Here is a 21,435-nt window from a genome sequence, read left to right on the forward strand (position 1 = left end):
GCCTGAAAAATAGAATGGATTGTTTACTAAGACAAACTCCCTTTCAAACAGGTTAGATTTTCAGTCTAAACTTGTACCCTCTCAGCAACTTTACCCAGTTTATCCAACATAGACTCTGTCCATTTATTTACTTAGCAACCACGTATTAAGTGCATCACCTGTGTCAGGCACTAGCATAGGACCAAGGAGGTGATCAATACTGGTCTGTGTCATGATAAGCTTCATGATACTATTCAATTATACTTGATACTCCCATATAGCAATAATTTTTCTTTACCTTACAAGCCCAAAGATCTCTCCTTTGAAAACATTTTCTTTAGGCCACAGTATTATTGATAAGAAAGCTTTTAAGACAACAGTAAAAAGCCAGATTCTGGAGGACTGGTTCAAGATGGAAGAGTGAAAGGACATGCACTCATCTTCTCTTGCAACAACACCAAAATCACAAGTAGCTGTTGAACAATCATCAACAGGAAGATACTGGAACCTACCAAAAAAAGATACCCCACATCCAAAGACAAAGGAGAAGCCACAGTGAGACAACAGGATGGTCACAATCATGGTAAAATCCAATCCCACACCTGCCAGGTGGGCAACCCACAAACTGGAGAACAATAATACCAAAGAAGTTTTCTCATTGTTGTGAAGATTCTGAGCCCCACATCAGGCTTCCCAGCCTGGGGATTTGGCAAAAGGACTAGGAACCCCAGGGAATCTGACTGTGAAGGCCAAGGGGGATCTGGTTATAGAATGTGCACAGGACTGGGGAAAACAGAGACTCCAGTATTGGATGGCACAAACAAAATCTGTACCCATCAGGACCCAGGGGAAAGGACCAATGACCCCAGGAGACAGAACTAGGCCTACTTGCTAGAGTTAGAGGGTTGCTTGTGGAGGAGTGGGTTGGCAGTGGCTCACCACTGGGGTGGACGCCCTGGCAGCAGCAATCCTGGGAGATGGTTCTTGGTGTGAGACTTCTTGGAGACTGCCATTAACCCCACCACAGAGCCTGTAGACTCCAAGGCTGGGATGCCTCAGGTCAAACAACTAACAGGGAGGCAGGCAATTGGATTAAAGTTTTATTGAGCATCACTTCCTTGGTGGCTTAGACTAAAGCCTCTGCTTACAATGCGGGAGACCTGGGTTCGATCCCTGGGTTGGGAAGATCCCCTGGAGAAGGCAATGGCACCCCACTCCAGTACTCTTGCCTGGAAAATCCCATGGACAGAGAAGCCTAGAAGGCTACAGTCCATGGGGCTGCAAAGAGTCAGACACCACTGAGCGATCCCATGGACTGCAGCCCACCAGGCTCCTCCGTTCATGGGATTTTCCAGGCAACCAAATGAAAGCTAATCAAATGAAAGTTAACCAAAATGAAAAGGCAGAGGGGTAACATCCCAGATGAAGGGACAAAATAAATCCCCAGAAAACTAAGTAAATGAAATGGAGGTAGGCAACCTTCCAGAAAAAGAATTCAGAATAGTAATAGTGAAGATGACCCAGGATCTTGGAAAAAGAATGGAGAAGACAGAAGAAATGTTTACCAAAGACCTAGAAGAACTAAAAAACAAACAAACAGAGATGATCAATACCCGAGAAGGAGGAATCTGCGGCAGAATAAATGAGGCAGAAGAATGGATAAGTAACCTGGAAGACATAACGGTGGAAATTACTGCTGCAAAACAAAATATAGAAAAAAGAATGAAAAAAAAAATTTGACAGCCTAAAAAGACCTCTAGGACAACATTAAACACATCAATATTCACATCATAGGGGTCCCAGGAGGAGAAGAAAGAGATAAATGACCTGAGAAAATATTTGAAGAGTTAATAGCTGAAAAATCCCCTAACATAGAAAAGGAAACGGTCAACCAAGTCCAGGAAGTATAGAGAGTCCCAGGCAGGATAAACCCAAGGAGGAATGTACATAGAAATCAAACTGACAAAGTTAAAGACAAAGGTAAAATATTAGAAGTGGCAAAGAAAAAAGGGAACTCTTGTAAGGTTATCAGCTGATTTCTAAACAGAAATACTACAAGCCAGAAGGAAATGGCATGATATATTTAAAGTGATGAAACAGAAGAACATACAACCAATAATACTCTACCCAGGAAGACTCTCATTTAGATTTGAGGAGAAATCAAAAGCTTTTCCAGACAAGCAAAACTTAAGAGAATTTAGCACCGCCAAACCAGCTTTACAACAAATGCTAAAGGAACTTCTCTAGGCAGTAAACACAAGAGAAAGAAAAGATCTACAAAAGGTAAACCCCAAACAATTAAGACAATAGTAATAGAGTCATACAGATCAATTATTACCTAAAATGTAAATGGATTAAATGCACCAACCTAAAGACATAGACGGGCTCAGCAGATGAAATCCATGTGCATATATGCACACTTCCACTTACCACATCACTCTACTTAATCCCTCAAAATGTACGTAATTATTTTATATTGTTAGGTTAACCATGCTTCCATTATGGTTTGCAACTGTAATTATCTTCTATTTTTTGTCTGCTTATTAATTGTGAACACATAAATATCTTTTACTATTGTGATAATCCAACTAGTATTTGTCTTAATATCATTGTACCATCATTGGTCAACAGGAAAAAATAGAATTTTATATCACTAAAATTACCAAACTACCGCACAATTGCACTCATCTCACATGCTAGTAAAGTCATGCTCAAAATTCTCCAAGCCAGGCTTCAGCAATATGTGAACCGTGAAATTCCAGATGTTCAACCAGGTTTTAGAAAAGACAGAGGCACCAGAAATCAAATTGCCAACATCTGCTGGATCATGGAGAAAGCAAGAGAGTTCCAGAAAAACATCTATTTCTGCTTCATTGACTATGCCAAAGCCTTCGACTGTGTGGATCACAATAAACTGTGGAAAATTCTGAAAGAGATGGGAATACCAGACCACCTGACCTGCCTCTTGAGGAACCTGTATGCAGGTCAGGAAGCAACAGTCAGAACTGTACATGGAACAACAGACTGGCTCCAAATAGGAAAAGGAGTAGCTCAAAGAAAGGCAATGCCAAAGAATGCTCAAACTACCACACAATTGCACTCATCTCACACGCTAGTAAAGTCATGCTCAAAATTCTCCAAGCCAGGCTTCAGCAATATGTGAACCGTGAACTTCCAGATGTTCAAGCAGGCTTTAGAAAAGGAAGAGGCACCAGAGGTCAAATTGCCAACATCCGCTGGATCATGGAGAAAGCAAGAGAGTTCCAGAAAGACATCTATTTCTGCTTCATTGACTATGCCAAAGCCTTTGTGTGGATCACAATAAACTGTGGAACATTCTGAAAGAGATGGGAATACCAGACCACCTGACCTGCCTCTTGAGGAACCTGTATGCAGGTCAGGAAGCAACAGTTAGAACTGGACATGGAACAACAGACTGGTTCCAAATAGGAAAAGGAGTACGTCAAGGTTGTAAATTGTCACCCTGCTTATTTAACTTATATGCAGAGTACATCATGAGGAACGCTGGGCTGGAAGAAGCACAAGCTGTAATCAAAATTGCTGGGAGAAATATCAATAACCTCAGATACGCAGATGACACCACCCTTATGGCAGAAAGTGAAGAAGAACTCAAAAGCCTCTTGAGGAAAGTGAAAGAGGAGAGTGAAAAGGTTGGCTTGAAGCTCAACATTCAGAAAACAAAGATCATGGCTTCTGGGCCCATCACTTCATGGGAAATAGATGGAAAAACAGTGGAAACAGTGTCAGACTTTATTTTGGGGAGCTCAAAAATCACTGCAGATGCTGATTGCAGCCAGGAAATTAAAAGATGCTTACTCCTCGGAAGGAAAGTTATGACCAACCTAGATAGTATATTAAAAAGCAGAGACATTACTTTGCCAACCAAGGTCCGTCTAGTCAAGGCAATGGTTTTTCCCGTGGTCATGTATGGATGTGAGAGTTGGACTGTGAAGAAAGCTGATCGCAAAGAATTGATGCTTTTGAACTGTGGTGCTAGAGAAGACTCTTGAGAGTCCCTTGGACTGCAAAGAGATCCAACCAGTCCATTCTAAAGGAGATCAATCCTGGGTGTTCACTGGAAGGACTGATGCTAAAGCTGAAACTCCAATACTTTGGCCACCTCATGCGACGAGTTGACTCGCTGGAAAAGACTGATGCTGGGAGGGATTGGGGGTGGAAGGAGACAGGGACGACAGAGAATGAGATGGCTGGATGGCATCACCGACTCGATGGACATGAGTTTGAGTGAACTCCGGGAGTTGGTGATGGACAGGGAGGCCTGGCGTGCTGTGATTCATGGGGTCGACTGAGCGACTCAACTGAACTGAACTGAACAAGGCTGTATATTGTCACCCTGCTTATTTAACTTCTATGCAGAGTACATCATGAGGAACGATGGGCTGGAAGAAGCACAAGCTGGAATCAAGATTGCTGGGAGAAATAATAATAACCTCAGATATGCAGATGACACCACACTTATGGCAGAAAGTGAAGAGGAACTCAAAAGCCTCTTGATGAAAGTGAAAGAGGAGAGTGAAAAGGTTGACTTGAAGCTCAACATTCAGAAAACAAATATCATGGCATCTGGTCCCATCACTTCATGGGAAATAGATGGGGAAACAGTGGAAACAGTGTCAGACTTTGTTTTTTTGGGCTCCAAAATCACTGCGGATGCTGATTGCAGCCATGAAATTAAAAGATGCTTACTCCTTGGAAGGAAAGTTATGACCAACCTAGATAGTATATTAAAAAGCAGAGACATTACTTTGCCAACAAAGGTCCGTCTAGTCAAGGCTATGGTTTTTCCCATGGTCATGTATGGATGTGAGAGTTGGACTATAAAGAAAGCTGATCGCCGAAGAATGGATGCTTTTGAACTGTGGTGTTGGAGAAGACTCTTGAGAGTCCCTTGGACTGCAAGGAGATCCAACCAGTCCATCCTAAAGGAGATCAATCCTGGGTGTTCATTGGAAGGACTGATGCTAAAGTTGAAACTCCAATACTTTGGTCACCTCATGCGACGAGTTGACTCACTGGAAAAGACTCTGATGCTGGGAAGGATTGGGGGCGGGAGGAGAAGGGGACGCCAGAGAATGAGATGGCTGGATGGCATCACCGACTCGATGGACATGAGTTTGAGTGAACTCCAGGAGTTGGTGATGCCAGGGAGGCCTGGTGTGCTGTGATTCATGGGGTTGCGTAGAGTTGGACATGACTGAGCGACTGAACTGAACTGAACTGAACTGAAAATTACCATTTAACAGAAAAACCTGTAATCACTTTTTAAATTCCAGATACACATTAGAATTATCCTGGAATTTTCTAAAAAAAATACAAATGCCTAGATATTGTTTTTTACTCCAAAGCTCCAGAAATGATTCTAATGAGCAGCCATGTTTAAAGACAACTGTAAGAAAAAAAAAGACGACTATATGATGATCTTTCAATCTAGTTTGTTTCATTTTTTCTATTTCATATTCAGTGCTCCCATTTCATTTAGTTTGTTTTCCAATTTCTTCATCTTTTTTTTGTTGTTCTTTCTCAAGCCTTTATCAAGTATAGTAGAAAAGCTTTTGTATACATATATATAAATACTATGTATAACATATATTTGGAGAAAACAAATGAATTTTTACCTAGTTAAAAATTTTATGGCATTTTGGTGCCATTTATTTGACTAAGTATGAACAGAATGCTAGATTTCTAATTTATATTCATTCTAAACTTCAATACAGTTCAATTTATTCTGGCACTTAATATTACTGCTAAAAGTCTAGACAGTTTATTGTTGGTGATTAAACAAAATCTAAAGGAGGCTTGAAATTTCGAATTCAATCCTGAGAATATAAAGAAATACTATGCTGCAAAAACAAAATTAACATGTGATACAGTATTATTTACTAAAGTGCAGATTTTGTTCAAATTTCACAAAAATTTATGCTAGTGTCCATTATTTGTTTTCATACCTTATTCAAGACTCCACATTGTATTTAGCTGCATTGAACAGTTTCAGCTACATGCAACAATTATGATAAATTCTATTATTTTTATTTTATTTCAAGTATTTCTTAATTTTCCTTTAATTTTCCTATTTCTTAATTTTATGCCTTCTGATACAACCATCATTTAAAAATGGACATTTAATTTCCAAATACATGGAATTGTTAAAGTGTCTTTCATATTAATTTCTCACTTAAATGCTTTTTTCTCTACAATCACCCTCTCTGTTTTTTCAGTCTTTTAACTTTATTGAGGCTTTCAAAGGCTAATTCATAGACCTCTCTTGGTAAATGTCACATTGCATTTGAAACTATGTGGGTTATTTTAAATTATATTTTTAATACCATTAGATCATGACATTTTTACACCTTGTTTTATGTCCCTGGATATGTTCCAGTGTCTCCTGGTTTATAGTCTATGGGAACTTGAATACGATTTGTATCCTGCTGTTGTGTGAAAATTATATAAATCTTAATTATGTTGAATTGTCTCATAGTGCTTTGCAAGTCTACTACATCCTTCTACTTCTCTATTCACTCTATTAATTTTTGACAGTTTGATATTGAAATTTCACCTAAAAATCTTAATTTATCTACTTAAAAAAACAACTGTAATACATAGTGGAACTATATGTAACTTTGCTCTATATTTTCCAAACCTCCTATAAAGGTGTTATAATACTATCCTAAAAAAAAAAAAAAAAAAAAGCCAAGTTCTAGTCCCAGCTGCATATCTGTTAGCACATTACCCTGAGCAAGAAGTTTAGCTTCTTGAGTCTCTCTTCATGCAAAAACTAAGATCATGCATGCCACTGTTTCTCCAAGAAGATTGTTACAGTGAGTAAATAAGGTGCTATGTGTACTGATCTTTGACTTACAATGGGATTACATACCAATAAACTCATCATAAATTGAAAATAAAGTTAAAAATGCATTTAATACACCTTACCCACTGAACTTCACAGCTTAGCCTCTTAAAAGTGCTCAGAACACTTAGATTAGGCTACAGTGTGACAAAAATCATCCAACAAAGCTCATTTTACAATAAACTGCTGAATATCAAATATAATCTAGCAAATACTATACTGAAAGTGAAAAACTGAATGGTTCTAAATGTATCAGTTGTTGATTTCCTGATCACATTGACTAACTGGAAGTTGCATCATACCACACACATACTGCTAGTCTGAAAAAAGACCAAAATTCAGTATCTGAATTTTGTTTCTACCAAATGTATATTGCTTTCTCACTACTGTAAAGTCAAAAAATTTTAAGTCAAACCACCATAAGCCGGGGACTGTCTGTACTTTGAATCTATAAATCACATATAAATGTTAAGTGAGAAATATGAGGAACGTCCTCATAAAAGAAAGCCCAAATGGCATGAACAGGCAATTGATAATAATAATACAACCCATGAATGTTAGGAAATTGCTCAATTTCATAAGTAAGAAATGCAGATCTTAAAGTTCTCCTTTCAATCTCAAAATTGATAACATTTATCAAGGGCATTAACAATATCCACAATTTGCCTTTATTTATTTTTTTTTTTCAGGAACTGGTATTTATTATCAAAGTCATATTCGATGTCAACAAGATGCCACAACTACAAAAAATAATTGCGCACATTGCAATCTCAATGCAAACAGTCAAATGGAACCCCAGTCATTAAAAAAGTAATTCAAATTACCCCAAAAAGCAACTGAATTTTTTAAACATCTTTATACATCCAGCCAACAAATTAAAATGGTTAACAAGAAAAAATACAAATTCAGAGGTCTGGTATCGATGTTTTAAAAAAGGCAACTGCTTAAGCATTTCTATCGATTCGAACATCAATCTCTCGGCCACTCAGCTTCATCCCATTCATCATCCGGCAGGCTCTCTCAGCCACCTCTGGCGACTCAAACTTAACCACACCGCACCCCTTGGACTTCCCATTCTCCATCTTGATGTCGGCATACAGCACGTGGCCGCATTCGTTGAACTTGTCTTTTAGCATCTTCCATGTAAAATCAAATGGGAGATTTCTCACAAATATCTGGCAGGCCTTCCTGGCCACCCCAGGGGCATGGCCTCCAGCTCCACCAAAGGAACCCGCGAAACTTCCTCCGAAGTTGCCACGCTCCATCTCGATGGCACGGTCAAAGCTGGCACCGCCACCGCCACCCATGGCCAGGCCCATGCGCTCAATGCCAGCGCCCAGGGCCGGGCCCATGGCAGGACCCATGCGCTCTAGGCTGTTGGCGCCCATGCGCTCCAGGCCCATACGCTCGAGACTGTTGGCGCCCATACGCTCCAGGCCCATGCGCTCCAGGTTGTTGGCGCCCATGCGCTCCAGGCCGGTGGCCATGCGATCCATCACGGGGCCCATGCGCTCCAGGCCTGCCCCCATGCCTGCGGGCACCATGCGCTCCATGCCCAGGCCCATGCGCTCGATGGCAGGGCCCATGCGCTCCACACCAGAGCCCATGCGCTCGATGATCTGGCCCACACGGTCAATGGGTGCGGCCATTCGCTCGAGGCCAAAGCCCATGCCGGCACCCATGCGCTCCACGCCAGAGCCGATGCGCTCCATGGTCTGGCCCATGCGCTCGATGCTGGAGGCCATGTGGTCGAGGCCCAGGGGGCCCATGCGCTCGATGCCAGAGCCCATGCGCTCGACGGAGCCCATGCGGTCCATGACCAGGCCCATGCGCTCAATCTCGGAGCCCACACGATCCATGCCGTGGCCCAGGCCTGCGCCCATGCGTTCCATGCCGGCCCCCCCGATGCGGTCAATGCTGGGGCCCATCCTCTCAATTCCAGGGACACTGCCTCCGCCTCCACCATTTATTCTGCCCATGTTCATCCCAGATCCAAATCGACCCATGTTTTCCATACCACCACCAAAGGGTCCTTCCATGCCTCCCATTTTATTTATTCCAAATCCTATGCCTTCCCATTCCTGCAGGTCCCAGGTTGCCCATTCCAATGCCTTTATTCAAATGGTTGGCATCAATAGGCTGCCCTCCTGGTCCTAAGCCCATGCCAATACCACCAAGTCCATGGGGAAGTTGCTGTGGACGCTCAGGAGGGATAAAGTCTCCCTTTGGTAAGGCCCTCTCATCCATTTTCACATGCATTGGTCTGTCAAACAGCAGCTGGCCATTAAACATAGATATAGCTTGCACAGCTTCAATGGACTGTTCAAAGGTAACAGTGCCTATTCCACGACTTTTTCCGTCTTTATCCTCAAGAATGTCTGCTCGGACCACCACACCGGCCATACTAAAAACTTCCTTCAGTTTCTTCCAGCCAACTTTATAATCCAGATTTGCTACAAATACTGTGCTTCCGAGTCTTCCAGCCTTTTGCATTGCTCTCCTGGCATGTTCACCATCAGGATCTTCTTTGACTTTCAGTGGTCTTCCACTCAGACTATGCTTGTTTAGAACTTCAGCAGCTTTTTTCATGCTCTCTTCCATCTTGAATTCAACAACAGCACATCCCCTTGACTTTCCTTCAGCGTCCATTAAGAGCTCCACGTATGTTACCTCACCAACTTTTTCTTTAACCAAGTCTTTAAGTGACTGCCATTTCACATCAAAAGGTATGTTTGTAATGAAGGCTCTGTATCTTTTAGTTGGATTGGCATATGGTTCAAAGCGATTGCCTCCTCTTTTTATGATTTTCTCCTTCCTCTTCTCATTCTGAGCAGGTCGTTCTCCTTCACCTTTCGGGCCCGGAGCTCCGTTGCCGCTTGGCACGCCAGGCGCGCCACTCTCCTCCTCCATTTTGGGCTCCGTCGCCGCCACCTCGGCCGCCGCTTCGACCCCTGCCGCCATTTTCTCCGCGTCTGGGCTTTGTGTCACAATTTGCCTTTAAATAGAAGAATTTTGGCCATATGCTTTGCCTCAATTCTAAAACCATATTTATTTTTTAAGAAAACCCAAATATATACAGAAACGTCTGTGTTCAAGAAGCCTCAGAGCAGCAATTTTATTAGGAAAAATATGGCAACAACCTAAATGCACAAAAACAGGATCTTAAAATAACATAGTAAACTTACAACAAAGAATGAATCCATTAACCATCATGACTTAGAAGACTATTTAATATGGAAATAAGCAGAGAATTGTCCTTATTAATATCCAGCATACAGCTGACAATTATCAAAACACTGGGAGCATAGTGGAAAATAAACAGACAAACTCCCTGCTTCGCAGAGCTTAGAGTCTAAGTGAAAATATCTATATAAACTGTAGATTTCATATAGTCACAGTGATTATAGTTATTTATTAAATATATATCCAAATAAAGACCACAAAGTAACCTAAAATGAGAACAATTTTATCTTTAGATAATTAGAAAACAGATATTAATTTTACTCCTACACTTTATCTCCCCAAGGTCTTAATGACATGGAAAATGACAAACTTTATAAAAATACATTCAAAAAAACAGTTTCTAATTTTCATTTTAAAAAAATGAACACATATTCATTAAGAATCAATTAGGGACTTCCCTGACAGTCCAGTAGTTGAGACTTCACTTTTCATTGCAGGGGAATGTGGTTGTGATCCGTGGTCAGGGAACTAAGATCCCACATGCTTTGGGGCCAAAAAACCAACACATAAAACAGAAACAGTACTGTAACAAATTCAATGAAGATTTTAAAAAGGTCCTCATCAAAAAAATCTTTAAAAGAAAGAATCAATGATACAGCAAGTAACCTCTGCTTTCAAGGAATTTACAGTTTCATTTAATTGAAACATATGGACATAGATTAGGGTAAAGATGAGAGAAGATCAGGTCAGGGCAGGCTGGGGTAGTTAGGGGGTGCAGGGAACTGAAAGGGCTCAAAGGTCACTCAGGATTCATACGAGCATACTGTTAGAGAAAAGGCCATCAGATGAGGGACACGGTTTTGGCAGGCCTAAAAGACCCTGATGCTGGGAAAAACTGAAGGCAGGAGAAGGGGACAACAGAGGACAAGATGGTTGGATGGCATCACTGACTCAACAGACATGAATTTGAGCAAGCTCTGGGAGATGGTGAAGGACAGGGAAGCCTGGCGTGCTGCAGTCCATGGGGTCGCAAAGAATCGGACATGACTGAGCCATTGAACAACAAAAGGCACAGTAAATAAATTCATCTGCTGGAAATAGTGGGTTTTATTAAAACAACTTTATAGAGATATCGCCTATATGTAAATATCATATGTATTTAAGGCATATAATTTGATGTTTTGATATATGTATACAGTGTGGAAAGTTTAGAATCAAGCTAAATAATTTATTGCAAGTGAAAGTCGCTCAGTTGTGTCTGACTCTTTGCGACCCCCATGGACTATACAGGTCAGAATACTGGAGTGGGTAGCCTTTCCCTTCTCCGGGGGATCTTCCCAACCCAGGGATCGAACCCAAGTATCCCTCATTACAGGCAGATTCTCTACCAGCTGAGCCATGAGGGAAGCCCCAAATGGTTTATTACCTCTATATAGTTACAATGGTGTGTGTTTGTGTGTGTTGAGACAAATTTAAGATTTATCCTGTTAGCAAATTTCAAGTATACAACACAGTATTGTTAACTATTTTTCACATGTTGTACATTAGATCTCCAGAACTCATTCCTCTTGTGTAACTTTGTACCTTATTTTCTCTTTCCCCCACCAGCCCTAGCAATTACCATTCTACTCTCTACTTCTTTGAGTTTGACAAGAGATAGCTGTATTCTCATATTCACTGCAGCATTATTCACAATAACCAAGATATGAAAATAGTGTTTTAAGTTAGGTAAAAGAGAAAAAATTGAGGAATGGATGGATAGAATGGAGCTAGATTTTGGAAGTCTTAAAAGCAGAGTTGGAACTTCCCTAGTGGCACAGTGGATAAAGAATCAGACTGCCAATGCAGGGCACACAGCTTCAATCCCTGGGCCTGGAAGATTCCACATGCCACAGAGCAACTAAGCCCATGCACCGCAACTACTGAAGCCTGCGTGCTCTAAGGCCTGCAAGCCACAACTAATGAGCCCCTGTGCCATAATTACTGAAGCTTGTATGTCATAGAGCCACCAAGCCGCAACTACTGAGCCCACAAGCCGCAACTACTGAAGCCTATGCCCCTGGAGCACGTGCTCTACAACGAAAGTCACTGCAGTGAGAAGACCGTGCACCGCAACTGGAAAGTAGACCCCACTCTCTACAACTAAGGAAAGCCGGCACACAGTCAAAAATAAAAGAATAAAAAATAAAGTCTGTATGTTGAAAATACTGCTTAAAAAGGCAAAAGTGAAGAGTTTGCTCTTGATGATGTACATAGTAAGGATTTACTGAATATTCTGGAACAAATAATGACATCCTAAAAGCAGAATTAATACACAGGGTGCTTAGAGAGTAATCAGAGCATAGGAAATGAGCTATAAGGCTAAAGCACTAAAGAGCTGAACTTGAGTTATGACAACTATAATTAGGAGGAAGGCAAAGTCCCTGTTTGCCATTTCAAAACAGTCTTTGAAAAGAATGACACAGCCTAAGACTCCTTGCTCAAAGTCAAAATAAAGCTTAGTCTCAAATATGACCACAGACAGCTAACTGAGTAACAAGAATTAGTTCCAGTGAATGATTTATCCAGCTTAACAGTCAATGGGGAGGCCTGGCGTGCTGTGATTCATGGGGTCGCGGAGAGTCGTACACGACTGAGCGACTGAACTGAACTGAACAGTCAATGGAAGAAGCAAAAAGTAAAAGTTAATGTTGTCGCCTCAGATCACTCTCATGGGTTACTAGGGAAAAGACTTCTAAAAGGGCACACCATTCATGATCAATAAAGTGATGGCTGCCTACACACCAGAATTGTTTCTGCTCCTTTGAGTCAGGAAGGCTGAAATGGAGAAATGAACACTCAAAACAAATTGTCATCAATTCCTTATCATGAATTAGAATCAGCATGCAAGTCTACACAGCCTGGCACTTTGCTGCTTACGTATGCCAAAATAAATTTAAATCCAAAGCTATTTTAGATATTACATTCATTTTTGAATGAAAATGAAATTTTCAAATTTTAATGAAAATTTGAAAAGATGCTACAAAACCTTGCTGCTTTAAGACATGTTGACAATAAGAAGTGTATACGGTTTCCTAAAATTGGAAAAGAGATGACAGAAAATGATCAAATAGAAGGTACCTGGTTTGCCGTCTTCTCCAGATCAATTCTTCTTTGATGATTTTGGTAACCCTATCTTCAACCTCTTCCCTACTCAGCTATGGTGAAGATGCCCTCAGGGCTTGTACGAATGTATGGTATTTCTTCTATCTACTTCAATAATCTATATGACAGGTATTTCCAAAGCATGCAATTAATCAACATGCTCCAAATTTTTTTCCACATCATTAAACTTAAAATTGCACTTAACAGAATCATTCCATTTCTAAGAAATGAAAGAACAGTTTATATTAAATTGTTCTACTTTGATGGCCCCTGAAAGTTATACTCTTTTATAGGGAATATACTTTAAAGCAAACATAAAGGAATGGTATATGACAATTTCATGTTATGCATGAGATTAAGAGGCCCAACCTTTTGATCCATGCTGATTTGGCCTCAATTTGAACCTTCCACTAATCTTATCAGTTTTGATCAGATTTTGTAAAGAGCAATTGAATCACAAAGTCAGTGCACAATATCTTATTAATGAGATTCACCCATTTCCTCAAGAAACATTAATGAGACTTCTCTACCCTTTGAAAGGTATACAAAGTCAGAAAAGACAAGATGCAATCCCTGTTCTCAAATTTCTCAGTCTTTGAGAGACAATTTCCTGAGTGTAAAGAATGCTTGGTTATACAAGTAGATGAGTGGGTGGGCTCATTTAAAATGGCATACACCTCAAGCTGGGAGCTTCCAGTGAACTTTCTAGAAAGGAAGTTGGCAAAATAGGCCTGCAAGTCAAAACCAACTCATTTGGTTTTGTGAGAAAGCTTTATTGGAATGCATTCTCAATTATTTCTTCAATTACTGTCATAGCTGCTTTCATGGTACAATGGCAGCAATATGTAATTGCTATGGATACCACATACCACAGCCTAAAATAAACCCTATTTAGCCCTTAGCAAAAAAATAAAAACAGTTTGCTAACTCTTACTCTAGAGAAAGATATAATAAAGGATTTGGAGATAGGATCTGTCCATCCTGGTAGGGAACCACAAGCAAAGATAGCAGAGTGACCAAAAAATAAATAAAAAATGGTTTTTTTCAACCATGAGTGGCTCAGAGTAGCTAGAACATAGAGTATGCTTGGGCGGTGGAGAGGAACATGACTAGAGGAATAAACAGGAACCAGGTTACAAAGCACTTTATACAATAGGTGGTTGAAAAAGCTATATTAATAATGACTACCATTTTTCAGTGTTTGCTTTTTGCCAGGTACTACTCTACTAATCCTTTCACATTCACTACCTCATTTAAGTTTCACAACAGTCCAGTGAAGTAAGACTACAACCTGCATTTGATAAGTGAGTAAACAGATACAAAGAGAATGGAAGTGAGGTTACACAGCTAATAAATGACAGAGAAGAGATCTGAACCCTACGCTCTATACCACTTGTAAGGCAAGTATGAGGCAGTTATCACCACAAAATCTTTGGGAGATGCCATCCAAAGAGACAAGACTTATGGAATTCCAGACTCCTAAAAGACAAAAAGACATGCGCATTTTCCTAGTGAGAATTAAGAATCCACAGGAATAAAACTTAAAAGGATTTCAGAGTATGTCAACAAGTTGGTGCTTCCTAATGACCAATTAGGAATATTTCTCCTTTCAAAATCCTGAATATGCAGGGTATATGAAATTTTGACATACAGAAGCAGAGTAAGCAGAAAAGAGCAGAGTTCTAGAATCAGAAGTGTTGAAATCTCATTCAACTAGTAAACCTCTTATACATCCAATTTCATGAAAGACTAGCTACTCACAGCTTCAGCAGCCTCATTTATAAAATTAGGACCATAATACACACATCCCAGGGTGACAGTGAGAATCATAAAAATATCTTAGTGTGCAGCACAATGCCTAACACAAAGTAGTAGCTCAATAATGCTAGTTTTTGTCATAGGATTTTTAAGGATAAAGGAATATCCAACACATAAGAAATAATTGTGTTCAATAATTGTGTGTTATATTAATAAATTAGGAAATAAACTAAGCTAATCAGATGCATTTCCACAGCAAATATTTTGAATCTGCAATTACTCCAGATGCCTTTCTCTTACCCATCTTTTATCGATCCTTTCCTACAATTTAATTACTCATCAATTTCTCTCAAATCTATGTCACAAAATAAATCTCTCCTTCCTTTCTTGTGTTTATGTCGGGCAGATCCTGGTCACCTCTTGACTGGACTAGTGCTGTCATCCTCTAATAGTTTTAGCTCTGTCAATCTTTTCCTCTCCTCCAGCCCATCTCGAAACTGACAAATAGGGTCTTAAGATAATGCCACTGATCTTCCAACAACCTCCAATGACTCCTCATTTTATGCCCAGCCTCCCGTCCCCGCCAACTGCCTCCCCCCGCCCCACAGCCATCTAACTACCCTGCCATAATTTCTGCTCCTTTCCCACTGGAGTAGGGTGCCATTTCCTCCTCCAAGGGACCTTTCAGTTCTTTCCAGGGACTGAACCCTCATCTCCTGCCTTAGCAGGCAGATTCTTTATCATTGAGCCACCTAGGAAGCCCTCACCTAAACTGTTCAGTTCAGTTCAGTCGCTCAGTCGTGTCCGACTCTCCGCGACCCCATGAATCACAGCACGCCAGGCCTCCCTGTCCATCACCAACTCCTGGAGTTCACTCAAACTCATGTCCACAGAGTCGGTGATGCCATCCAGCCATCTCATTCTCCGTCGTCCCCTTCTCCTCCCGCCCCCAACCTTTCCCAGCATCAGAGTCTTTTCCAGTGAGTCAACTCGTCGCATGAGGTGGCCAAAGTATTGCAGTTTCAGCTTTAGCATCAGTCCCTCCAATGAACACCCAGGATTGATCTCCTTTAGAATGGACTGGTTGGATCTCCTTGCAGTATAAGGGACTCTCAAGAGTCTTCTCCAGCACCACAGTTCAAAAGCATCAATTCTTCGGCGATCAGCCTTCCTCACAGTCCAACTCTCACATCCATACATGATCACCGGAAAAACCATTGCCTTGACTAGACGGACCTTGGTTGGCAAAGTAATGTCTCTGCTTTTTAATATACTATCAAGGTTGGTCATAACTTTCTTTCCAAGGAGCAAGCGTTTTTTAATTTCATGGCTGCAATCAGCATCTGCAGTGATTTTGGAGCCCAAAAAAACAAAGTCTGACACTGTGGGTACCTCTAAATCAGAGGTTCCTTTTCATTTGACTTGACATCCTCTCATATTAATTGTGCATGCATGCTCAGTCTCTAATCATGTCCAATTCTTTGTGACCCCCTGGACTGTAGCCCTCCAGACTCCTCTGTCCATAGGACTCATATTAATTTTTAGTAAATATTTGTCGACTGGCAAAATTTAGTGATAATTACTCCTCGTCTTACTGTCTCCATAGATTCTGTTGCTGCTGTTGCTGCTGCTATGTCACTTCAGTCGTGTCCGACTCTGTGTGACCCCATAGACGGCAGCCCACCAGGCTCCCCCGTCCCTGGGATTCTCCAGGCAAGAACACTGGAGTGGGTTGCCATTTCCTTCTCCAATGTGTGAAAGTGAAAAGTGAAGTCGCTCAGTCATGTCCGACCCTTAACGACCCCACGGACTGCAGCCCACCAGGCTCCTCCATCCATGGGATTTTCCAGGCAAGAGTCCTGGAGTGGCTTGCCATTGCCTTCTCCGCCATAGATTCTACAATCACATAAAAACAACTTCATTCTGAGTCTGTTAGGGTATAGCACTCCCTTACCATATGTATGGCCTTGTCCTATGCCCAGTGGAACATACAAAGAAAAAATAGGGTCAGAAATCCGAAAGAAAAAAAAAAAAAAAAAAACAGGATCTTTCCTCCTGTGCTAAATTTTAGGAGTTTAGGAAAGGGCACAAATGATCATTAGCCATTGGGGTTAGGTTAGGTAGAGACACAAACCAGCTGCCCACATCCTCCCAATTCTCAAAGGTATTCCAACAATAATAGATAATTGGTAGGTTTTCTTTTCATGTAAACAAGATCTTATCCTGAAACTTCAACCCCATAAATGGATACTTCCTGTTTGTCAATGTTACACAAGTAGATGTGTGTTTTTTCCTTGAGGAAAATGAGAGGAGGATAAAAGTAAGCTTAAACCACTCTAACCACCGTAAGTTCAGAGAATTCTCTTGGAAAAACTGTGTTTGCTTTGTACATATTGAGATCTAATTATAACTGCTTTATAACAAGTGTCATTTTATGAATTTCATCTCCTCCTGATGATTCCCTTTTTCACAGTGGTATGTAAAAAGTATCAACTCTATTTGTCTTTATTCCCTGTACCAGGCATGCCTCAAAGAACAGTAATTAATAGTTTGCAGATGACAACTCTGCATACTCAAGATGAAAATATATTTTAAAGGATGCCAAAGGCTAAGAAACATCTATGTACCTATTTTTTCACTGCCCCGCACTTAAGTGCATAAATACTAAGAAGGTAACAGCATAAGATAAGAAAAATAAAGGCTTCCATTACTGAATACACTGTCATTATTTTAAAACAATAAGAAATTGGTAAATAGGTCCCTGTAAAAAAAGATCCAACCTTGTCTATTTTGTTTACTATAGTATTCCTAGCACCTAGCACAATGCTTGGGATACAGGCAGTGCTTAGTATTTGTTGAATTAAAGAGGTGAATGTAGAGCATGGGAGAAGGCACACAATATAGCCTCTGTCCACAGAGATACATTCTGTAGAAAAGAAAAAAAAGCAAAAGTAGAACAAAGCTTTCCTAAAAGAATGAGGACATTAAGGCATGTTAGAAAGGGGTAACTCCAAGGGAAGAAAATGTCTGAGAATTAACTTAAACATTTCCAACATCAGCATTTAGCTATAGCTGGTCTTCCTAAATATGAAAAACATTTATATCAGTTTACCAAAAGTACAACACACACACACACCCCACACAAAAATACACACACACAGTAAGCAAAAATGAGTTTTGTCTTTACACAGAGAAAATGGAAATCCTGTCCATGGAAAAAAATGAGGCTGGAGCTTCTCCACATATTTGTTGTGACCTTAAATCAACCTAACACAAATGCATTTGGTTTGTTCTGCCATCTTTGTTGCAATCATGTCGTCTGTGCCACTACCTTCATGAAACATAAAAGTTTCCATGGGATTAGAGGACTCTATTCCGAAGTATTTAGTCCTCTTTAAAAATGGAAATAATGATATTGCTTGAGGGATCAAGGATTGAACTCAAAGATAACAAAATGATCTGGAGTTTCAGAACTCAGACTTTAGGGGTGCAAGTTTAGAACAATAATTAGGTTTGATATGCAGAACCTGAGGGCCAGTTTGGAGTTTGGCATGGAGTTCTGATTTTCATTGAAGGAAAAACTTCTATTGGTCAAATGCATTAAATATGGCATACTTATTAATTTGAATGAGAGTGGTGGTAGCTCAAATTCATCAACCTGGCTATTATCTCCTATTTGGCTTTATACCTAGTTCAAATCCTGAAAATCAACAATTTACACTGTTAAACACTTAATATGTGCCAGTTCTATTGCTTCTTATAGTTCATCTAACTTAACTTCTAAAATTATGAGATAATTTCTATTATTATCTTTTTTTATAGATAAGAAAATAGACTTTGGTACCTGAGATTAAGTAACTTTCTCAAGGTCATAAAATTAGTAAGTACTCACAATGTGATCTGTATGCATGAGGGCAGACCCCTCAACCTACACCCTTAACAAGCCTCTCAACATTGGACAGTCTGTTAATATTTGTTCAATAGATGAATGAATAGTGCATACTTGTTACTGGCTCATATACTCTCAACCCACTTTTCACTCCTCTGTACTTCACTACACCACGTTGACAGACACTATCCTAAAAATGGCTTCCCAAGAATGATTTTTTTTTTGCTTTGTAATATTTATGAGGCTAAACTGAAAAATAACTTTTTAACTGTGCTGCATAAAAATAAAATTTAATTTGTCCTATTGTATTGCTATTGTTGTAACTCCATTCTTTATGATGTATAGGGTAGCTCTAACCTCTCACAAAGAAGCAGCACATTTCTGTGGCCTACAAAGCTAAAAGATACTGTTAGAATGAAAAATATACCATTCGAGGGCAGATGCCAGCATCTAAGTAAGACCATGGAAATGAAATTTTAATATGATAGATTTTTTCCTACATCAAGTCTTATTACAAGAATCATTTCATCATAACAATAATAGGAGGTCATAATTTGATGTTGTGAAAGACTTGATATTGCCCCTCTCTTAACAGCTTATTCATTGATTACCTTTATACTTCCTTTCACAAAGTGAGGAAAAAAACACAGAAGTGGAATATGGTTAACTAGCTTTAAAAATGAGATGCCATTATTCTCTTGAACAGATACTTTTAAAAGCCCTATTCTGTCAGATGGTCTGTGTACATCAATCACATTTTCTGAATTTAGCATGTAATAGACACATTGGTTAACAATAGGACTGGATAGTTTCAATGAATACAATCCATGAAATCCTCATGTTCACAATACACAGCATGGTATCACATAGGTCTTGTCTGCAAAATCTTTACTACTGTAACGGAGAGACAGGACATTAACTCATAAGGCAGAGAAAACCCAAGATTCTTCTGATTATTGTAAACAGACAGTGTCTTATACAACAGAGATATTCAGTTTCTTTTTGAGTAAATAAGTAATATATTTAAACTACAAAATGTGTAGGAAAGACCATATGTGCTTTGAAGTGACAGGAAAAAGAGCAATGTAATTAGCATAGCAAGCTTCATTTTTTAGGAACTTGCAGTAGCCTGAATAATGGCATTCAAAGATACAAGATCCTAATTAATCTCTGGAACATGTAATTGTTACCTTATTTGAAGAAAGGGTCTTTGCAAATGTGATAGAGTTAGGATTTTGAGAAGATTATTCTGCATTATCTGAGAGGGCCCTAAATGAAGTCACAAGTACCCTTATAAGAGAGAGGCAGAGGGAAATCTGACCTAGACAGAAGACATGGCCATCAAAGAAAGGATTGGAGTAATGTGGCAACAAGCCAAGGAATGCCTATAGCCACCGGAACCTGGAAAAGACAAGGAACAGATGCTCCTCTAAAGACTATGCAGGGAGTGTGGCCCTGTTGACAACTTGAGTTCGGTTAGTGATACTACTTTCAGACTTCAAGCCTCCAAAACGACAAGAAAATAAGTTTCTGTTGCCTTTGTGGTTGTTACATTTAGCCACAAGAAATTGATACAGTCATAATTAAGTTTCAACATAGTATAATTATCTAATTATTATTTTTCAAATATATATAAATATATTTTCCTATTTATATGCATGCTAAATTGCTTCAGTCAAGTCCAGTTCTTTGTGACTCCATGGACTATAGCCCATCAGGCTCCTCTGTCCATGGGATTCTCCAGGCAAGAATATTGCAGTGTGTTGCCATTTTCTTTTCTGTTAAAAACAACCTAATAGGAAAAACTTTTCCTAAATTATAAATAGAAGCATTATTAAGGACGCTATGAAAATATGCTTTTAAGGAGGTAAACCCACAAGTTTCAGAACTATTCAAAAATGCAAACAGACTTAAGAAGTTATAAACCTCCACTGCTACGTATGGCCATTAAACTCTCAATGTGGAAGCTGAATGACTCCAACTTACAAAATGCTTCACACACTTTCTGTCGCTGCCTCAATGAGAGTTTTTATACCCTGTCTTTCCAAATGGGTATCCAAAAGACTCTTTGTGAGGCTCTCATCCATAAGAGCCTCTCTGGATTTTTCATGTGTGGATTGTAAAATATAAGCACCAAAAAATGAAATAGTGTTAGAAAGCTAGAAATGTAAAGGAATTATGAGGAGACTATTTCCCAAAAACTTACTCTGAAATTGCACTAAAAGAATGGATGGTAGAACGCTGAATTTCTATTATTACCTGAGGCCTCAGGAAAATCTGTTTTTTAATAATCTTGTTATCTCAATGATTTCTTGTAAGGTATTACCTTCCATTAGTTGAGAGGAATGCAGAGCAGCACCAAATCGAAAAAAAATGTTTTAAACATGCTTTATTTCACAACGACAGAATTTAGGCATTTTGCCTACAGAATCAAAGTATTGTTTGGGATTTGTTTGGCACCTGTTAAGAGAAACAATTCCACGAAGACAATTTAGTAACATAACTTAAAGCAGGAATTTAATAAAGCATGGGAGAAGTTAACACATATTTTTTTCTTAGAAATTTTATAAAATATAATAAAATACTGAGTTAAGTA

At 39.7% G+C, this 21,435-nt stretch overlaps 1 protein-coding gene and 1 pseudogene across 2 annotated transcripts in view; both read right to left on the reverse strand.

Moving 5' to 3' along the window:
* The window catches only part of TRPM3 (transient receptor potential cation channel subfamily M member 3), a 974,199-nt gene that overhangs the window by 922,905 nt on the left and 29,859 nt on the right, over positions 1–21,435 (reverse strand). The gene's annotated exons all lie outside the window — the stretch shown is intronic.
* On the reverse strand, positions 7,598–9,844 carry LOC129557644 (heterogeneous nuclear ribonucleoprotein M pseudogene; annotated as a pseudogene).

Source organism: Moschus berezovskii, chromosome 7 (genome assembly GCF_049115385.1).
Source record: "Moschus berezovskii isolate FMDL1 chromosome 7, NW_MosBer_1.0, whole genome shotgun sequence".
In the NCBI taxonomy this organism is placed as follows: Eukaryota; Metazoa; Chordata; class Mammalia; order Artiodactyla; family Moschidae; genus Moschus; species Moschus berezovskii.